The sequence below is a fragment of the Protopterus annectens genome, chromosome 4.part1 (assembly GCF_019279795.1).
Source record: "Protopterus annectens isolate FY-2018-M chromosome 4.part1, PAN1.0, whole genome shotgun sequence".
NCBI lineage: Eukaryota > Metazoa > Chordata > Ceratodontiformes > Protopteridae > Protopterus > Protopterus annectens.
The window spans coordinates 458818029-458840119 of record NC_056734.1 but is presented as its reverse complement, the minus strand read 5'-3'; the positions used below and the strand labels follow the sequence as shown (position 1 = coordinate 458840119).

Here is a 22091-nt window from a genome sequence, read left to right as displayed (position 1 = left end):
AAAATTCCTACATTAAACTATTTTGAAGCCAAAGCTACTGTCATAAAGAAATATGCTATTCCCTTTTCAAATTCCATAACTGACTTCAGTTTAGGTAGACATGCTTGCAAATCATTGTCCGAGTCTGCAGTATCAAAAATATAACCATGGTAGTGCCACATTTTTCCTTAATACAAATGTTTATTGCTACCTCTAAATGTGCCCTTTACATGTTATATTACCTTCTATCATCTTTGCTAATTCTACATGAACTCGTTACAATTTCTTGATTCAAAAATAATCCAGCCTTTTCTCAGAGGATGCAAAAGAGAACACATACCAGTCATCAATATTGTACAACGATCCTCTTGTTCAGAAATTAACCAGGTCTATCTATTCCCTCCTTTGAAAACCAGAACCCATGATGTGTGACCTTCATGGTAGTGTCAGCAGAATCTAGTAGCTCTACTGTCAGAATTCAAGTCTGCTTTTAACAAAACAAAAGAAAGGACCAAGGCTAAAAAAAGAACTATTTATTTCAAGTAGTAAGCGCTTTCATTCACCAAACTTCAGTGAACTTCTTTAGTCATAATTATTAACATTCACTCCCATCTTAAATAGTCTACTATGGTCATATGACCAACTTAAAATCATGTGACATTAGGAAAACTTTGTTCCAAATTAAATACCCTATGTTAGAGGAGCATAGGTTTCTCGCTTCATATTTCAAAAATTACAAAAACTGAATACATCTACAATGACTTATCCTACCCACCCAACTTTCCCCTTTAACAATTTAAAACACCAATATAAAAATGTTTAATAAATACAAATCTAATTCCTCATCTAGTAAGACTTTTTAATTTCAATAAACAAGTCTGTGAAGAAAATTGTGATTTTTTTAAAGAATTATACATTTTCAATCCTGGAAAATAAGGAAGATAAAATGGACTTAGAAATATTCAGGAAATCTTCTCTGGATGATAAACTTATCATCCTCTTTAAGAGGTTGTTCTCAGTGGAAACAGATATGACAGAGATACCTCTCAATGTCTTACAGCAAGAAATCTGGACAAAGCCATAAATAAAAGTGGGACAAAGGCCCCAAAATAGGGGCAATTTTTAAATATTGCTCTTACAAACAGGTTTTGCATTATCATGAATTTTCTGAAGGGCATGAACTCTAAAACTCAAATCTTTGTCATTATTTTCCAACTTCACTCTTTAATGATTTGTCACTAATTTGTCAGAGAAACACAATTTTATAGAAAACAGACCAAAAGGATGAAACAACAATCTGGATATTCTGTGAAAATCTGTACAGTTGAGAAGTACAGAAAATCTTTAATCAGCCTACACCATTAAATCAATGAGGTAAACTCTGAGGTACCATAACCTAAAAAAAGATGGAAACCTTGAAAGAGTAACTTGTAGAAAACAAAAATGAAGCTGACAAACTGCATTAAGAAATTATTAAACAGAGTAATAAAACAGATGACCTAAAAATCGTTCAAAAGGGCATAACAGGGCATTCATTGAAACACCTGAAAAATTTAGAGATGATGATGAACTTTTGCTTTTTATTAAAAACAATTCTATATGTGCTAATAACAGCTAAAGGATAAAGGAACTTAATGGTGGAATTTAAATTCATACAGTGAGAAGGAGGAAGGAATGAACAAACCTAATAAAGGTTATAGTGTGGCTGCATTAGCTCCAGAACAATAAACTGTTTGTAAATATAGACAAAAAAGCAGAGAACACCTCACAGAACAAGAGTTCCGTTATCACAAATTATAATCAACTGTAGTCCAAAACAGTATAAGGTAATGGAACAACCATGCAGTGAAAAGTACATACACTCTTTATTTGTTCCACAAACATAGCTAAGCACGTTCGCTAATAAGCTTCATCAGAACAAAGAATGTTCAACAGTTAGAATAACCTCTTAAATACAATAATCATCCAATCAACATGCAGCACTAAATTACAATTGCATCTTAAAGAAAGAGGTTATTGCTACTTAAAGATAAACAATAAAATACGCTTACTACAACCTACAATTCTATAAATTGGATTATAATATGTATGTAAAATATTAGGAAATAATAAAAACATTAAACAAATCCTACAGTAAAAATATATATATCACTTAAAATAATTATCCAAGCTATCATGAATATAATCCTACTAACAACAAACTATCTCCCTTAAACTTTTAATAGCCTCATCATCTTCTTTCGGCTGTTCCCATTAGGGGTCGCCACAGTAGATCACCTGTTTCCATTTCTTCCTGTCTTCTGCATCTTGCTCTGTTACACCAACCACCTGCATGTCCTCTCTTACCACATCCATAAACCTTATATTAGGCCTTCCGCTTTTCCTGTTACATGGTAGCTTCATCCTTAGCATCTTTTTCCCAATATACTCAGCATTCCTCCTCAGCACATGTCCAAACCAACGTAATCTTGCCTCTCTGGCTTTGTCTCCAAACCGTCCAACCTGGGCTGACCCTCTAATATACTTTTCCTAATCCTGTCCAGCCTCGTCACACCCAGTGCAAATCTTAACATATTTAACTCTGCCACATCCAGCTCAAAATCCTGCCTTTTTATCAGTGCCGCTGTCTCCAACCCATATAACATAGCTGGTCTCACTACCCTCTTGTAGACCTTCCTTTTCACTCTTAAGGTACTCATCTGTCACAAATCACTCACTCTTCTCCACCCACTCCATCCTGCCTGTACTCTCTTCTTCACCTCTCTTCCACACTCACTGTTACTCTGAACTACTGACCCCAAGTATTTAAACTCATCCACCTTTGCCACCTCTACTCCTTGCATCCTCACCATTCCTCTATCCTCCCTCTCATTCATACACATATATTCTGTCTTAGTCCTGCTGACCTTCATTCCTCTTCTCTCTAGAGCATATCTCCATCTCTCCAGGGTTTCCTCCACCTGTTCCCTACTCTCACTACAGATCACAATGTAATCTGCAAACATCATAGTCCACGGGGACTCCTGTCTGATCTTGTCTGTCAACCTGTCCATCATCATTGCAGATAAGAAAGGGCTCAGAGGTGATCCTTGATGTAACCCCACCTCCACCTTAATCATATCTGTCACTCCCACCATAGACCTCACCACTGTCACACTACCCTTGTACATATCCTGTACCACTCTTACATACTTCTCTGACATGCCCCAACATCCTCATACAATACCACAACTCCTCTCTAGGCACCCTGTCATATGCTTTCTCTAAGTCTACAAAAACACAATGCAACTCCTTCTGACATTCTCTGTACTTCTCCATCAACACTCTCAGAGCAAACATTGCATCTGTAGTGCTCTTTCCTGGCATAAAACCATACTACTGATCACTAATCATCACATCCCTTCTTAACCTAGCTTCCACTACTTTTTCCCATAACTTCATGCTGTGACTGATCAATTTAATCCCTCTGTAGTTACTACAGCTCTGCACATCACCCTTATTCTTAAAAATCGGTACCAAAACACGTTTTCTCCATTACTCATGCATCCTCTCACTTTCTAAGATTTCATTAAACAATCTGGTTAAAACCTCCACTGCCATTTCACCTAAACACCTCCATGCTTCCACAGGTATGCCATCTGGGCCAACAGCCATTCCATTCTTCATTCTCTTCATAGCTATCCTTACTTCCTCCTTGCTAATCCATTGTACTTCATGATTCACTATCCCTACATCATTCAACCTTCTCTCCCTCTCATTCTCTTCATTCATCAACCCCTCAAAGTACTATTTCCATCTCCTCAACACACTCTCCTCACTTGTGAGTATGTTTCCCTCATTATCCTTTATCACCTTTACCTGCTGCACATTTTTACTAGCTCGGTCCCTCTGTCTAGCCAATCAGTACATGTCCTTTTCTCCCTCCTTAGTGTCCAACCTTTCATACAACTCTTCATATGCCTTATCCTTAGCCTTCGCCACCTCTCTCTTTGCCATGCACCTCATCTCCTTATACTCCTGTCTACTTTCTTCATCTCTCTGACAATCCCACTTCTTCTTTGCCAACCTCCTTGCCTGCATAATCTCCTGTACTTCCTCATTCCACCACCATGTCTCCTTGTCGTCCTTCCTCTGTCCCGATGTGATACCAAACACCTTTCTAGCCATCTCCCTTACTAGCTCTGCTGTAGTTACCCAGCTATTTGGTAACTCTTCACTGCCACCCAGTGCCTGTCTTAACTCATCCCTGAACTCCACCTCACAATTACCCTTTTTCAATTTCCACTATTTGATCCTTGGTGCTACCCTCACACTCCTCCTCCTCTTCTTGATCACCAATGTCATCCTACAAACCACCATCCTATGCTGCCGAACTACACTTTCCCCAGTCACCACTTTACAGTCTCCAATCTCCTTCAAAATGGCCCTCCTGCATAGGATATAATCCACCTGTGTGCATCTTCCTCCACTCTTGTATGTCACCCTATAAATAGATGGTCATATTAAAACAAACAAAGCTCAGGTTATAAAACCTGAGTAATATAATATATTTAATATACTTGTAGTCTTCTAGACTTAAGTATGGGTTTCAGAGAGGCTCTCTCATTGAGGCCCTTACCTCTGTCAGCCCAAAGTCTTAATAGCCATTTCACCTCCTTACTTTCAGTGAAATTTCTGATATCTTTTTCATGAGAGCTAGGAATAATAGCCTCTATTACCATAAATCTAAAGCTGTGTTCATTCCCTTGCAGCAAAATGTGTTTAGAAAGTGCATTATGGTCATATTTTATCCTGATATTATAAAGATGTTCTCGAATTCTGTTCTATAACATTCTATCTGTCTTTCCAACATTGAATTATAGCAGTCACATTTTGCTAAATAGACAACATGTTGTGTTAGACAATTAGCCCTAACTTTAAACTCAAAGGTATGATTAGTATCCGGGTGTATAAAAATACCACTCGTATCTATATATTGACAAAAGTTACATTTACCACATGATTGAGTAGACAGTCCTTGGTTTCTATATTCCCTTGTATTACCCTTAGCATAACAAAGTAACCTTTGCAAATTTAATTTATTCTTATAACAAAATTTGGGTTCATTACCCACAATCTCATTAACTTTGGGATCTGTTGTTAAAATTGCCCATTTCCTTCTAAACATTTCCAAAAATTGTCTATTATCCTGGGTATAATGCATCGAAATCTTAAGTTCATGATATCCTTCCTAAATACACTGGTGTATTTTATCATCACTCATAAAAGAATAATAGGGGTGTGTCTTATCCTTCCTAAGACTATGTAGATTTATAAAGTTCTCCATGATTTCATGTGCAAAATATCCTCTATCAATAAATATTTGTTCTAAATTTCTTAGTTCTATTTTAAAACCTTCATCTGATGCATTTAACCTGGACACTCTAATCCCCTGTCCTTTAATTGCATTTTTAAATATGTGTCAAGGGTGCATACTACCCCTATGTAGCAGTGTGTTCCTGTGACACTTCTTCTTACATACTCCTGTATTCACATGACCATTAGCCAATCTGTCTATGTATACATCTAAATATTCTATTTTATTATAAGATGACACCATAGTAAATTTCAAATATTCAGTCAGCCTATTGAGTTCATCATAAAATTCATTCAACTGTTCTAGCCTACCTGTCCATACCAAAAAAAGGTCATCTACAAAACAACGATAAAAAGCAACAAACCATTTCTAATAGTCCATTAGGAAGAACACTTTTTCTTTCCAATGTGCTAAAAACATGTTGGCGTAGCTATTGGCACATGAGGTGCCCATAGCAACACCATCCTTTTGAAGATAAATAATGTTAAATAGGAAGACATTGTTTTCCAAAACAGTTTCTAGAAATAGACATAATAAGTCTATCTGTATAAAATCATAATCATTATGTTCACTTAAATAACCATGTATATATTGAACTCCTAAAGTATTAGGTATAATCGTGAACAATGATTGTACATCTAGTGTCACTAAAATAAACGTTGCATCATTCGACACACTATTAGTATAGGTGCATAAGTCAATAAGGAACTGTTTGGTGTCCCTTAAAACAAAGGTATTCCTATCCAGGTCTGGTCATAGATTTTCTCTATATACAATGAGAGTGGTTCCGTACACTAGCCTCCTCCAGCAATAATATATCTCATCATGTTTGTAAATATAAGCAAGAAAAACAGATCAAATGGAAGAATCTTATAATTAAACTGTCTGATGACTTCTCTAAAGAAATAATATGGGCAAAAAAGCAAACTTATCCATAGAGGACCGAATCATATAAATATGGAAACACATCAAAACCTGCAAGCATCAAAATCTGGACAATGGCTCTTGAAAAGTAGGTATGCATGTCCAAAGTAATGGACAGCTAATTAATGTGAAATGTGCATACCTAATAGTATAGTTCCTCCCACGTCCAGTACAATTGTGGGATACTACAAGTGAGAAACACATGTTTAAAATGTTTGAAAAACAGAAGGGACAGAAAGATACAAAATATAAGCAGAATAATGATTTATTAAGCTTTGACTATGGCTGACTACAGAGAATGAGAAAACTTAATATATGCCAGTCACAGTTTTGGACTATAGTCTTAAAGCAATCTGCCGTGTATGTTAGAAACATCAGACAGGTACAGGAACAGTAAAATATGGGGTGCTTTAAAGTATCATCAATCAGAACAAATATGGGAATAGTATCTTTTGCATATATGATTATGGCTTTATGGAATTCATTAAGTAACCGTAGGAAAAAACTTCTTAAATTATGCAACAGTTTAAAAGTCCACATATTAAAGATTACGTCAAGAATAACAGTAAGCATCTAAAATCTACCGAGAGGGCTAGTAAGACAAATCCTGAACTTAAATTAGCTTGTATAGTGAAGTACAATTACAAATCCTTTTTAGTTGCATTAGGAAACTATGAAATAACACCTAAACGTATCCTAAATGTCACCATCCACTCAGGCCTCGTAAAAACTGCAAATGTAGTAGCAAACAAATTTAGTGGAAAGTTTACACCTGTAGAAACTATTTTAATTCCACAAATTCCTAAATCCCTGACAACTTTGAAGATAGCAAATGAACATGTGTTGAAGAAACTCTCGAAAACCAAAAAGTATACCTCTATGGGACCTAATAATTAATCTGGATGTTGAATGAACAGTAACAAGCATGCTGTTGTGGAGATGTTTGTTCATATAGTATGGTGAACTGCAGTAGTAATAACCATATACAAGGGAAGGCCTACCACTGACACAGGATAGAGCCTTTAGCCTGACTACTCTGATTTTCAAAACCATGGAAAAACTAGCTTATGACCTGGTAAACTATTCTATCAAAAAAGCCTTATTAGACCACATGCAGAACAGTTTGGTTTTAGCTAACTTCTTCAGAAAGTTCATCCAGGGTGTTGACATTGGTCATTTGGTTCATGCTCCTTATCAGGATCTAGCCAAAGTGTTTGACACTATATTCCATACTGGCACTGTTGATAAGCTAAGTGCTTTAAAAGTAAATCCATACATAGTGAGTTAGAGAGTCAACTGGCTGAAAATAGAACCCATCTAGTTAAGATAGCAAGTACCTCCTCAGAAAGTATGATGGCAAGAAATGGTGTGCCCCAGGGTTCAGTACTGGGCACCTTCCTTTTTGGCCTCTAATTTTCTGATCTCCTCACCAGGAATCAAAAACTATGGTTAATTAAGTTTACGAATAACTAGGTGTTATGTCAAAGCTTCCTCCAATGTCTATTCATTTCTGCGGGAAATTCACCTCATAAACAAATAGTGTATGGTGAAAGGGCTAAAACTGCAATTCAAAAACTGTTTTACTGTCACATTTCGTAAGTATGTCTGTATCACACTTTGTATGGTTTAGCTAATATCCAACCAAAAAATGATAATGCAGTCAGGGATTTTGTTAATAATTCCCTCTCATTCAACTCTGGTGTAACAAGAATAGCCAGAAATCCTTCTGCTTAGCACAATTCATATCTAAGGCATAATATCCAGGAGAAAGAAAGTTATCATCCTTATTTATGCAGCCTTGATAAGACCACCTATTGAGTACATTACTAAATTCAGCATGTACTTTCCAAGGAATACTAAGCCACTGGAAAGGTCCCATATTTTTCTAATGAAGAACACTGTTAGTCCAAAGTCCCTGCCCTACCAGAAAAATCTTGAAGCACTGCAACTTTACTAAGTTTCTTATATGCTGTTGTATGGTGATGTATGTCTTTAATTCTGCGCCATTAAGCACGCCATCCTCCTTCACCTCCTATATCTTCATAAGGCAAATAGCTTTGCTAATACCAGAACAAGAGACTTAAACTATACTAGTTCACATATAAAACACACCAGAGAGGCAAGTTTATTACCCATTGCCTGGTCTACCTCTGGAGCAAATGTCCTTTGCAAGTTAAACAAAGTGACACTCTAGCATCCTTTAAATTAAACCTGCATAATTGGATAGATACTCATAAATATAATTGGGAAATGATCTGATTTGCTCTTCTTGCAAGGGGGTAAGTACACCATGAAGGAGGGTATTGGCAAAGTACAAATGATGTTCATCATAGTGTTCATTGCTGTAGTAACCTTAGTTATATGAATTATCCAGCCAAGGATATAACAGCCAGCCAGATTGCAGAGCTTTAGGGCACCTACCACATGCCCAAACTGTCAGTCAGCTCTTGCTGACCTGACTAAAATATTAGGTAGGAGCCAAGCCCTGCAGAGCTTTTCTGCCACAGAAGAATACACGCCTCTGTTTAACTGTACTTTTAAACAAGAGGGGTCTTTTTCAGTCAGTTTAAAAGTTGTTGAAAGTAATTTAAATCCATTTTTTCCTGTGGAGAAACTGTGTTTGTTTTACTTTTAGGGTTGTCAAAGTGTTTTAAAGTGCTTTTTTATTGCATTTTTGTGTGGAAAAATGAGACTTTTAAACATTCTAAATTTTTCCAGCTTTTGATGCTTGTTTTTCCCAGGAAAGAGGCAGCATTTTCTTCTTGACCAGGGAAGAAAACTATTGTTTCTCAGTTGGTCCTTCTTCCAGCCGCAAAAAGAAAATGTTATGCATACAGCTGTTGCCATCACAGCAGGTTAACACGTTGCCTCAGCCACAGATGTGTGACACTGCAGTGGCCATATATTTGCAGTGGCCATATCTTCTTCCTCAGACCACTCATCCTTTACAGCAGATCCCTCTGGTGCAGCACCTGCAGACACTATGGACTATGGTTAGTCACATCTGCTGCAGCAGTTGGGGTTAACTCAACGGACAAAGGAGAGCAACTTCTGCTTGTCCTGGAATAGGGACTAGGGAAGGTTTCCCTGTTTAGTCAGAATGACGTGCCCACCCTTGGAAAAGCTGCCACCATTAATAACAATGTTGGTACCATTTTTCCTATCAAAAAGAAACAGAAAACTAAACATGCATCTACTCATCCTCGAATTTCCTTATAAAGGTGTAGTTTAATGTCTCTTGTCAGGGTTTAATTCAGGGTATTGATCCTTCTTATCACATGGATTCTGGTAAAAGAAAGAGGCATACCTATTTTCCTGAAGGAATTCAAGATTCTGTGTCTGGTCATGAAGATGATTGGACAGATACATACATTTCTCCTCAGTTTTCTAATTCAGACTCAGAGGAGAGCTCAGTTTCTGATTCTCCATGTTGGGATTTCTCTTTCTCTTAGACTCTTTCCAGCACATGCTGGTATTTTCAGTGAAAGAACACTGTGGTTTCTCAGTCTCTCAGAAAATACTATGAGCTGTTATACAAGGAATTTGTAAAATATTTACCCATTCCTCAAGTTCTGTCAGCTCTGGAGGATATGTGTGTGTGTGTGTGTGTGTGTGTGTGTGTGTGTGTGTGTGTGTGTGTGTGTGTGTGTGTGTGTGTGTGTGTGTGTGTGCGCGCGCGTGTGTGTGTGTGCGTGTGCGTGTTCTTGTGCGTGTGTGCATGTGCGTGTGTGTGTGTGTGTGTGTGTGTGTGTGTGTGTGTGTGTGTGTGTGTGTGTGTGTGTGTGTGTGTACTGCCTACAATTTTCCTTAGTCAGCCTGCTGTCCCTAGAACGGCAGACATAATGTATAATTTTCCTGAATCTTTTAAGTTATTATAATCTCTTCCCAAACCTGACCCAGCAGCTATAGCTTTAATAAATGCTACTGTTGCTAAACATTTGGTTATTTCCAATCCTACTGTTTCTGGAAAGAATGGGAAGAGTACTGATAAGTAGGGGAAAAAAGTGAATGCTTCTACAGCTTTGATTTTTATCTTTTTGAATTGTCAGTCCCATATGCTAAAGTTTATTCTGACTAATTTTGAAAGTCCGCTTAATCATGTATTGTGTGCAGTTTATTCTCGTGAGGAAAAATCTGCATTAAATAACTTAGTTTGTTTCCATTGTACAAGTCACTAATCATTATTCATAGTGTGTGTACATATGATGCAATTGATACTTTTCCAGGGCTATGGCAACTGGCACTGTTTTGAGAGGGTTTGCTTAGTGCATTTTCAGAACCATCCATATGCTATGAAAAATGAGATTTTAAATTTGACTTTGAATAGAGATTTAGGTTTTGGTTCCTCTGCTGCAGAGGTTTTCAAAAAGTGTGATGAAAGAGGCAAGTTGATAAAAGAAATTTATAAGATCATTCAGCCCTCTTCCAAATTCTCTAAGGGATTCTCTAATCCCTTATCCAAAATGCTGGGAAATAGAAGAAATGATGGGGGTGGGTTACAAAAATAATTCAGGACTCCCCCAACACAAGGACAGTCCATAAGGAATGTTCCAGTAAGCCTTCCACACATTTAGAACAGCTACTACACAGACAGGGACTAAAGCTGGAGGTGTCTCTATTTACATCAAAAATAAATGTACCTCAAGGCTGGTCAAACAGGACAATGCACTTGAGCTGCTCCATGTTAAAATCACCACAGGCAAAATCCAATATCACTTCCTTGCCAGCTATAGGTCCCCCTCTATGACCCAGGAAACCCATATCATGTATTTAAACTTATTAGAAACACTAACCATCCAACCCAATACCATGTCCTTGTGCGACATTAATTACTCCACGATTAACTGGGAATCCTATACAACATGAAATGTACAGGCACAGAGATTCCTGGATTTTGAAAACACAAACTCTTTGAACCAGATAGTCAATACACCAACCAGGGGTGCAGCCATACTGGATCTGGTCATCACTAATATGGGAGAGTGCTGCAACCCCTTACTCTAATGTCTTCCCTAGTAAGGTCAGACCACAAAATGGTCTCCTTTGAAGTAACAATAAAACCTGGACCCCCAGCTAAACCTGGAATATTCACTAAATACTGTAAGGCTAACCACCTGCTTTTGAGTGATAATATTTCAAGCCCCATAAACCCTGAGAACACTGCTGCCTATAAAGTACTGCTCAGAGAAACCCTGTGCAAACATGTTAATAGCTGCATAGAGGCAGCTGTACCCACCAGGAAGAAGTACAGAATTAACCCAAAAAACAAGCCACCCTGGTGGAATCCCAAAATCAATAGGCTGTATAACAGAAGGAAGAAAATCATGGCAATAGTTAGGAGGTGCAGCACCCAGCAGGATAAAATCAGTCTCATCAAACTAAACAAACAACTCACAGGACAAATAAAGACTACCAAAGCCAAATTTGAGGTGAATTTGGCCTCCCAAGCCAAGGACAACCATAAGGCATTTTTTAGCTATGCCCACAATCTCAAAGGCAATACACAACTGTGTGCAGAGCTCATTGTAAATGAAGTCACCTATACTGAGCCAGAAGATATAGCAAACCTACTGGCCAATAAATTGAGCTCCAACTTTGCTCCTCTCTCCCCCTCAAACTTCCCTGAGGAAATACCATCAAATATAACTCCCCCTGTTATCACTAGAGAACAGGTCTTTAATGCTCTCTCTAAGGCCAAGAACACTGCAGCAATGGGCCCAGAGGTTTTGTGCCTCATGAATGGAGAACAGCAACAGTCATCACTCTGCTCACAGGTGGACCATCTACAGACCCTGGAATCTACAGAGCCATAAGTCTCACTAGTCTTATATGTAAAGCCATGGAAAAAATGTTCATGGAAATGATCAATAGTGATATAGTAAACCTCCAGACACTGGACCCAACTCAGTTTGGTTTCATCAAGGGCAGATCATACCTACTCAACCTGGTGGACTTCTTTGAGAAGGTCAACAAAGCAATGGATGAGGGCAAGATGGTTCACACTGCCTACCTTGACCTGGCCAAGGCATTTGACACAATACCCCACTCGGTCATTGTTGACAAACTCAAAAGGTTAGGTACAAACTTTCTGGCTCACAGACAGGACCCAGCAAGTTAGAACTGGGGAGTCCACTTCTACAAAGAGGCCAGTCACAAGTGGAGTCCCTCAGGGATCAGTCTTTGGACCTCTCCTTTTTGGCATATACTTTTCTGAGGTCAAGGCCAATATCAGTGGTCTCTGGCTGACAAAATTTGCAGATGATTGCAAATTAGGAGCTGTTATTGAATTCCACACTGAAACTGATGTCAGAGCCATTGACTAAAACCAAATGCCAAGACATGCATAATAGTATACTTTTTATCCACCCCTAATAACTATCATATTAACAATACTCCCCTTAGAGATGACCCAGTAGTCAGGGACTTAGGGACACACATAGTAATCTAGTCTTTGACTATCACGTGTCTACAGTAGTGAGGAAATCCTTCTATTTTGCACAACTTATAAACAAAGGTATTATTTATTATGGTTCCAATTTATTTGGCATTCATCAGACCTATCACTGAGTACAACTGGATACATGTCCTTTTCAAAAAGCTCCAACAGAGTTACATTGATAATTGTACAGTAAATGAGCTGAAAGAACTTAACGCAGTATAATGACATAGAGTTAGACAGGATACATATTTCATCTTAGCTAAGTAGTTGTTTATGTTTTAGTTAATGGCACAGAGCTAGTCTGGGTTTGAGCAAGTGGAGTTTTAGACTATTTTTGAATTGACTTAGATATGGCATCTAAGTCCAAGGAAGTCATGGTTCCAATGTATTTGGCATTCATCAGACCTATCACTGAGTACAATTCCCCTTTTGGTATGTCCCTAACTAGACATATCCAACAACTGGAATGTCCACAGAGGTTCCTCACTAAAATAATACAGGGCTTAAGTAAAATGTCCTATGCAGACTGCCTTAAGGCTCGATCCATGTATTCTGTCTCCTACAGGCTTTTGAGGGGAGATCTATGCCTGACATACAGGGCATTATCAGACCTCACTCTGATGGACCTCCTGCATATCTGAAAAACAAACAGCACCAGAATTACCCATCCTAAAGACTTAAACCTTACCCTTGATATAAATAGGACCTGCTGAAGAGACAGGTATGTATCCCAGAGACTACCCTGTCTATGGAACAGGATCCTCATCCATGTAAAGCAGAGTTCCTCCCTAACCCAATTCAAGTATAACTTGGATAATTGGATGGGGAACAGGAAATTCATTCCTGGTTTGGCACCTATGTCTCTAATGGACACAGGAAACCTGTAAAGGTTTCATCTCCCAGGCCCTAGCTTGTAAATGTTTCATCTCCCAAGCACCTGCTTACACTTATCCAGGGTATCAGAACTTGTCAGAGATTTGGGATGCATGACTAGGCTTAAAAAGGCCCTTGTGGTCATTAGCCTAGTAAACACCTATGAATCTATGAACCTAAGTCAGAAAGACTATTTAAGGGACTAACCCCCATCCTACCCTGACAGTCCCTTCTCCCTTCCAGAATGTCTGAATCGCAGTTTTCCCTTTGGCAATAGATAGTTTCAGACAAATGGGTTCTAAAGATCATTCATCAAGGTTACACATATCAGTGAGAGGAAATCCCTCATTTTCAGAGGGTGATACCTCATCTACCAGACTAGACTCTTTCATCTCTCTCTGTTCTTCAACACATGCTCACCCAGGCAATGATAGAATCAGGTCCTCCTTCCCATATTGGAAAGATCTTTATTCAAGGATGTTTTTAGTGCCACAGAAAGAAAATGTTTGGAGACCAGTTATGGATTTTTCTTTCCTAAACCTGCTTGTGATAGTACCTAAATTCCTTACAACCCATTATCTATACTTTCTCATTCAAGTTTCCTGGTAACACTAGATTTAAAGGATGCATATTATCCTATCCCTATTCATCCAGGCTTCAGGCATCTGTTAAGGTTTCGAGTGCCTGGATGACATTATCAGTTCTCTGCTTTATCCTTTGGACTATCCACTGCACCAAGACTGTTCACAAAATGTCTTGCTCTACTTATAGCTCATTGCAGGCTACAGGGTATCCACATTTTTCCATATTTAGGTGAAATGCTTATCTTTGCTGAGTCTTTTTTAAAGTGGCAGGAATCTCTCTCTCTTGATTGAGAGATCTTGTACACAATCTGGGATTCCAAGAAAACATTCAAAAGTTTTTATCTGACTCATGCTCACAGGATTGTTTTTCTGGGGTGTCAGCTAGACAACTCAGTTCAAAGACAGTTTCTTCCACACAAAAAATCTCTATATCTAGATCTGTTACTAATTTTTTCCACTCAGCCTTTAGTTACTGTGAGGGAATACCTCAGTACCTTGGGTCTCATGGTCTCTATGATTCTCATGATAGCTCTGAAAAGACTCCAGATGAGAAAGATACAATAGTATCTGAAGTCGCTTTGGTCCCATCACCAACATCCTTTATCTTTTTACATCCCAGTGATGAAGATTGCCAGAAGGGAAATCTCTTGGTGGAGACAGCAAATATCCTTAAATCTGGGTCTGCTTTTCTCCCTGCCTGTTCAAAAACAGTCAGTCCTCACAGTTGACTCAGACATTGCATGGGGAGCAGTTTCAGGAGGGATGAAATTGCAAAGTTTATGGATCACCATGGGCTAATGCAAGCTTAGAAATATAAATGAGATACCCTGATTAAGCCACTCACTCTCTGAATCATCTTTGATCCTTGGGACATCTTCAAGTAGTTACAGACAATACCACAGTCATGTTGTATGACAACAAGCAAGAAGGTTCTAAGCAGCACCTGCTTTGCAGACTAGCCATGTTAGCTTGGGATATAGCTTCACAGTACAATATCACTCTACAGGCATTGTTTATTCCATTAAAGCAAACTTTTGTGGCAAACAGGCTGACTAGGACAAGGGAGATCCTCATAAATGGAGGGGTGATCAAGAGGTTTTCCAGGACTTGATCTATCTGTGGGGATTTCTTCACATAGACCTATTTGCTTATTCTTTGAACAATCAGCTGGTGAGATTCTTTTACATGGCTCCATGTAAGAAAGCCTGGAATGCAGATGCCTTTTCTTTTCCTTAGGCGGGAATGTTCCAGTAGGCATTTTCACCTTTTCCACTGACATCCAAAGTACGTCTGAAGATTCAGAAGGAATCCCCAAAGATCAGTGTAGTGACTTCCTTCTGGCCATGCAACAGTGGTTCGCTCTTCTTTTGAAAATGGCGAGAAGCAATTACCAAAAGCTTCCTCACAAAGCAGATCTACTTACACAAGATCAAGGGTGTTTGATTCATCCCATCCCTAGTCAACTTTGTCTGACTGCCTGAAAGACAGGATCTTAATACCATTTAAGCACCTGTTTACCAAAGACTTCAACAGGTACTAATGGAGGTAGGAAAGCTTGCTACTAGAAAATCATATATTACCAAATAGAAAAAGATTTTCTAGCTGGTGACAGCAACATAACTAGCACTGCTTCAGGGCTAGTTGTTTCCTGGTTTTACAATATTTGTGTGAGTGACTATCCGTTGGCCTTTCTTACTCCTCCATGAAGGTTCACTGATCATCCATTTCAGTATGTTTGCCCATGGATCTTCTTATTTCAATGTGTTCTCATGTCAAAATGTTCTTGAAATGGGTTTTGCATGTGAGGGCTTGAAGAAAACTGGTGAGCCCTCCTAGGGATCTTAATTTTGTGTTATCTGACTTAAGGTTCCTAACAAATAAAACAGTTTTACTGATTGCTCTGACCTCTGCAAGAAGAGTATCTGAGTTGCAAGCAATTATGGTGAGTCAACCCTACCTCATTTTCCATACGCACAGGTTTTCTTTGAAAACTAATCTTTCTTTTATGCCTGAAGTGGTATCTCAGTTTACTTTAAACCAAACTATCCATCTCCCTGATTTCTTTCCTGAACTTAAAAATGAGGGAGAAAGGATACTCCATACTTTGGATGCGCAGACAACTCAGATACTATGCTTGACAGAACTAAATCTTTCATATCTTCAGGTCAGTTGTTAATTTCTTCTGAAGTTAAGAAGAAGGAACAACCTGTGTCAAAACAGACTATTTCCAAATGGTTGTCTAAAACTATTTCTTTTTGTTACATTCACTAAAACAAAACTATTCCAATCATGGTCAAGGCCCTCTCTTCCTGTGCCTTGGCTTCATCTATGGATTTTTGGAAACGTTTGGATTCAAGAAGTATTTTAGAAGCAGCAATTTGGTCCTCTGTACATATGTTTACAAGGTATTACAAGCTTGATTCCTTCTCTAGGTCCAGATTAGACTTTGCTAGAACCATTCTCCAGGGCTACTGGACCCTTTTCATTCCACCTCCCAAATGTTGTAAACTAGGGTAGTGTACCCATATAGTTAAGGCTACTGCAGCAGTAATCATTCCAACATCTACATTTATGGCAAGTTTACTTACTCAACTGTATTGGCTTGTGACTCATCTGCTTTGCATTTCCTATGATGCTATGATCATATAAACACTAGTAAATGTCTTGCCAGGCATGCTGTCCTTTCTTGTAAATGAATAACACCGAATGGGTAATAGATGATAAATAAGAGACAGCTCTCTTGCAAAGAATTTTGATAATGTCATTCAATGTTTCTGTAGCTGCTTGAACAAAAATGGTAGCTTAACTTAATACTTTGTACTTTTGAGTATTTTCTCTGGATTAATGTACTGAGATCCAGTCCAGGATTAGTTCTACATCCTACTGCCAGTTTCTCACTCTATAGGCTCTCGATTCTGTGTGTACAAGAACAGGATATAGTACAAATCAGAAAATGTATGAATTCCATTGTGTTGTTTTTATGTCATTACATCTTGTATCGAAATAAAGCAATATAATACTTAGTATTGTCTCACTTGAGCCTTTGTGGGTCACGGCTTATTAAACTGCTACAGTATAGACAGGCAGCTAATGCAGTTTTAAATGAGCAGAGGCTCTCTTTTCTACATTTATCATTGTCTAAGCATTTGTATGTGCATTCAATTAACAGATAATGCACCTGAAGGCAAAATAATGCTTGAGAAACGGACCGAGGAGGAAGCTGTGGGCATCGCAGAGCTTGTCATACCTGGGACACTTATGAAGTCGCACCTCATAATATTTTACATATATCAGCCTCATGAAATGCTGCTCTGTAATATCTACAGTCTCATCCAAGTCAGAATTATTTTTTTTCCTGATTCTGATGCAATGTGAGTAAAGCATTTTATAAAGCTGGTATATCCTTCAGATGGTTTGCCTTTTAATGGTGCTGCTATTTAATGCATTTGACTGTAGCTAGTAGTGACTTCTAACATTGCTCCAGTGGACCTAAGTAATCCTTTGGAAATAAAGATTGCCTTCCTGAGGTTTTCTCATCTTAAAAAATGAGGGTTGATAGGCTGACAGCTATAGTTGCAATTTATCACAGTATAGTATGGGTGCTTTATATTATTTTAGTGATTGCTACCTTGTATGGTAAGATGGTCCTCCTGCACTGAAACAACATGATTTTCTGAACATAATGAATAGCACAATGGTGACCTACATGGGACAAGTATTTTCAAGATATGACTCCTATATTCTGTAGTAACTAGGAGAGCAAAGCTCAGGTCTAACTTGTATTCATGCCATTTAGAAGCAGTATACAACATCTGCAGACAGCTTGTGGGTATCCATGAGCAAGAATGCAGTTATAAATGTAACAAATCACTATATAACTTTATTTGTGCACTGCCAGAAAAAGGTCTTGACTAATTTCCCGGCAGTCAGTGATAAGCAACGTTAAGCTGGAAGTTTATTATCCCCACTTGGAATAAGAAGGGACAGCTCTCTATCTTGCCAAGATTAATGCTAGAGACATGCAGTTGGCTTAGTGAGTGTTTTTCCTTTTGTTTTATATATATATATATATATATATATATATATATATATATATATATATATATATATATATATATATATGGATCACCTTCAGATACACACACACACACACACAAATCACACGACACGTAAAGACCAATATATATAAATATATATATATATATATATATATAAACCATATACACCAACACACTACACACACACAACACAGTACACTACATAACATATCCACTATATCTATACCCAAACACTAACCCTAAGGTCCGACACTACACACATACACACCTACCTGCACCCTATATATATATATATATATATATACACACAAGGTCCGACACACACACACACACACCCATATACCTGCATATATATATATATATATACACACCCACCCCTAAACACACAGTCACACACACACACACACACACCTACCTGCACCCTATATATATATATATATATACCCACACTAAACACACAGTCACACACACACATGTATATATATATATATATATACACTATATCCCTCAATCTATACACACACTTACCGACACACACATTCTCACCTTGTCGGTCATATATATATATATATATATCATCCCGTATATTCGTATATATGTATACACACATATATATAAATTCCTATCAGTTGATCGAGTTTTCATAAACTAAAAATTCATATGGTCGAGACCATGATATCAAGTTTTTGAAAACTCAAAGCTTTTGAATGGAGATTGAGCTACAGTGAGGATTTAGAAATTTACCCTTTTCTTCACTGTAGTGCGATCTGTGAGTTGGTATATATATAATTTGCAGGGGGTGTGGAGGCTGCAGGGGGGGCTTGCCCCTGGCATAAATATAAAAAATAAAGTAGATTTTTTTTGTGATTTTTTGGGTTCTTTTCGATGCTCAAGTTTTCAGAAACTCAGTTATATTGTCTTGTCTTTATTAATTTCGAGTTTATGAAAACTTGATCAACTGACATAGATCTATCTGTTTTTTTATATATATATATATATATATATATATATATATATATATATATATATATATATATATCTATATCTATATATGGGTTACTATTAGTACATCGACAGCCCATTCCATCAAAAACGACTTCACCGACATGGCAGATCATCGACAACTGAAGAACCGACATTTCCCACATGGTAAGTAACCATTTGGCCATCAACCTTCAAAAACGACCAGCAAAACAAAGCCAACAATGTGGGGGCAATGCACCCCTATACCCCCCTTAATAAATATTCCAACTCTGAGAACGCACTGCCACGGGGTAAATGAAAAATTCAGGTTGATGGCCAAATGTTTTCTTACCATGTGGGAAATGTCGGCTCTTCAGTTGTCGATGATCTGCCATGTTGGTGAAGTCAATTTTGATGGAATGGGCTGTTCATGTACTAATGGCAACCCATATATATACATATATATATATATATATATATGTATATATAAATATATATATATATATATATATATATATATATATATATATATACATATGTATATACACATATATATATATATATATATATATATATATATATATATGTATATATAGCTATATAGATACACACACACACACACACACACACACACACACACACACACACACACACACACACACACACACACACACACACCAAAATTAGATTTTTTTGGTTGTGCTTCTTTCTGCATTTGGAGATGTTAGGGACTATAGGGTTGTCAAGCGGAGGGGAGCTATTTGTATTCATGAGTGAGTAAAAGGTGTCTATAAGCTGGTTTCAGATCTCAACGTGTATGCGCTATATGGTAGTTAGTCATCTCTTTTACAATTTTACTTTGGTATACAAGAAGATAACACTGAGATGCAACTGTGTAGAGGAATTCTCATTTGCTTGGAAAATGTAGTAATTAGCTCATCTTGTAGTCTTTGAATGATTAAGGTGTGTTTTTTATGGCCAAAAGGCTATCCTTATTTCAAATTCTCTGATGTTTGAGGCTCTCTGAAACCTACTGTAGATATAATGTCTCCGAGGACCTAAAATATAATGAGAATACCTTGGGGAGGTGGGAGCACTCCTACGTCTGGGAGTATAAGTATGGTACTCTGATCCTGCCCTGACATCCCCTTCTCCACTGTCAATTTTTCCTTAATATATTCTGGGACAAGGAAGTAACATTGCACTGGTGTGGGTGTTTGCGTTCCCTCAACTGCCTAGCTAAGTTTAAGATAACTGATAGTAAAAGCCTCTGGCTTTTAGGAATTTTCTGTATTCCAGGTGTTTTTAGAGATTAGAGAATGGGTGACCTGTAGATCGGCACCCTGACTGGAAAAAGAACAGTGTCCACCAGGGTGTTAACCTACAGATGATGCCCAATGAAAAAAGAGTCCGCTGCTTAATGTTAACATATTAAGTTGCTGTGGAGCTCGGACTAAAAAACCCTAATGGCCACGATTATTTTACACTTGCTTAGCAGCGCTTTTTCTGTTTAGTGAGTGCCTAGTCTAGTCTTTTGGCTTTTCTCGGTTAGGGGTCGCCACAGCAGACCTCCGGTCCACTAATAATTGCCAGTGGATTTTTATGGTGCTGAGTTGCCAGCCTGATACCCAACCTTCAAGGAAGGCACACACATTCATGCATGCACCTATCTGCATGTCTTTAGACATCACTCGACCATGGGAAGGACAGTGAGTGTAAAAAAAAAAAAGAAAGAAAAGTAAATTAAAATAAAAAAGTGTGTATTTGTTTATGTCTGTATGTGAGAGTGTATGCATACATGACAGTGAGAGACAGATTGATCTACTATTTTACACTCTCTAAGCAGATCTTTTACTGTTTAGCGAGTGTAAAAAAAATGAAACAGAAAAAAGTGTGTGTGAATGTGTATCTGTGTCTATGTATCTGTCTGCATGTGTGATTGAATGCATGCATGAAAGCAGAAGAGTGTGTGTGTGTGTGTGTGTGTGTGTGTGTGTGTGTGTGTGTGTGTGTGTGTGTGTGTGTGTGTGTGTGTGTGTGTGTGTGATTGACAGAGTGTGAAGAGTCAATGAGATCCCTTGCAGAAGCAGCAGTCAAGATGTTTGCTCACCCCTTGATCTCTTAGCTCAACATATCTGGATAAGCCTAAAATAAACGGAGATAACAGCTCAAAATACAAGCATATTTTAAATGAATATTAGGGTTTGCGCTAGCTTTGCAGCAGCAGAAGCAGTAAAGAGGTATGTATACCTCGACGTTTTAGTTCAGGAAATATGAATAAAGCCCAAATAAAGGGAGAATAAAGGCTCAAAAATAGAAACAGATCTTAATTATTGTTCTTCTAAAATTACAAAGGTGCTTAAATAATAGGATTTGTGTTAGCATGAATTTTCTAAAGGAAATAAAAAAATGAAACACAAATGCATGTCATTATTTAATGACATCAAACTCTAATGACAGACAACAAACCAAATATTTTAGGAGTAAGGAACCAAAAAAAAAAAGTAAATACCTGAATATTTTTAGTGTTATATTTTGGATGTAGAATTCTTTGTCCAACCCCATTGACATATCCTACAGCAAGTTTGAAACATTAGGCAGAGGAACTATTTTACATCAAAAATACATAAAAATAATATAGTAATAATAAAAAAAATATGTAAATAAAACAACCATTTTACAGAATGCCCATTCTCTAATTGCAGTAATGCCCTCCAGAGTTTGTGTTACTGTGGAAATAATGCCCTTCCACGGGTGTGGGCAGGCATTATTTCCACAATAGCACACACCCTGTTGGGAATTATCATTTGCTTAACAATCAAGGAAATGACTTGCCATTCCTTGATTATTACTGAAAGGCAGCTAGGCCTTTAATATAGATTCTAGTCTTTCTTGGGAAAAACAGGATGTAGGCT

The 22091-nt window shown here is 37.8% G+C and overlaps 1 protein-coding gene across 1 annotated transcript in view; it reads right to left on the bottom strand.

Moving 5' to 3' along the window:
• Positions 1-22091, bottom strand: part of LOC122801223 (IgGFc-binding protein-like) — a 691109-nt gene that overhangs the window by 407861 nt on the left and 261157 nt on the right. The window lies entirely within an intron of this gene.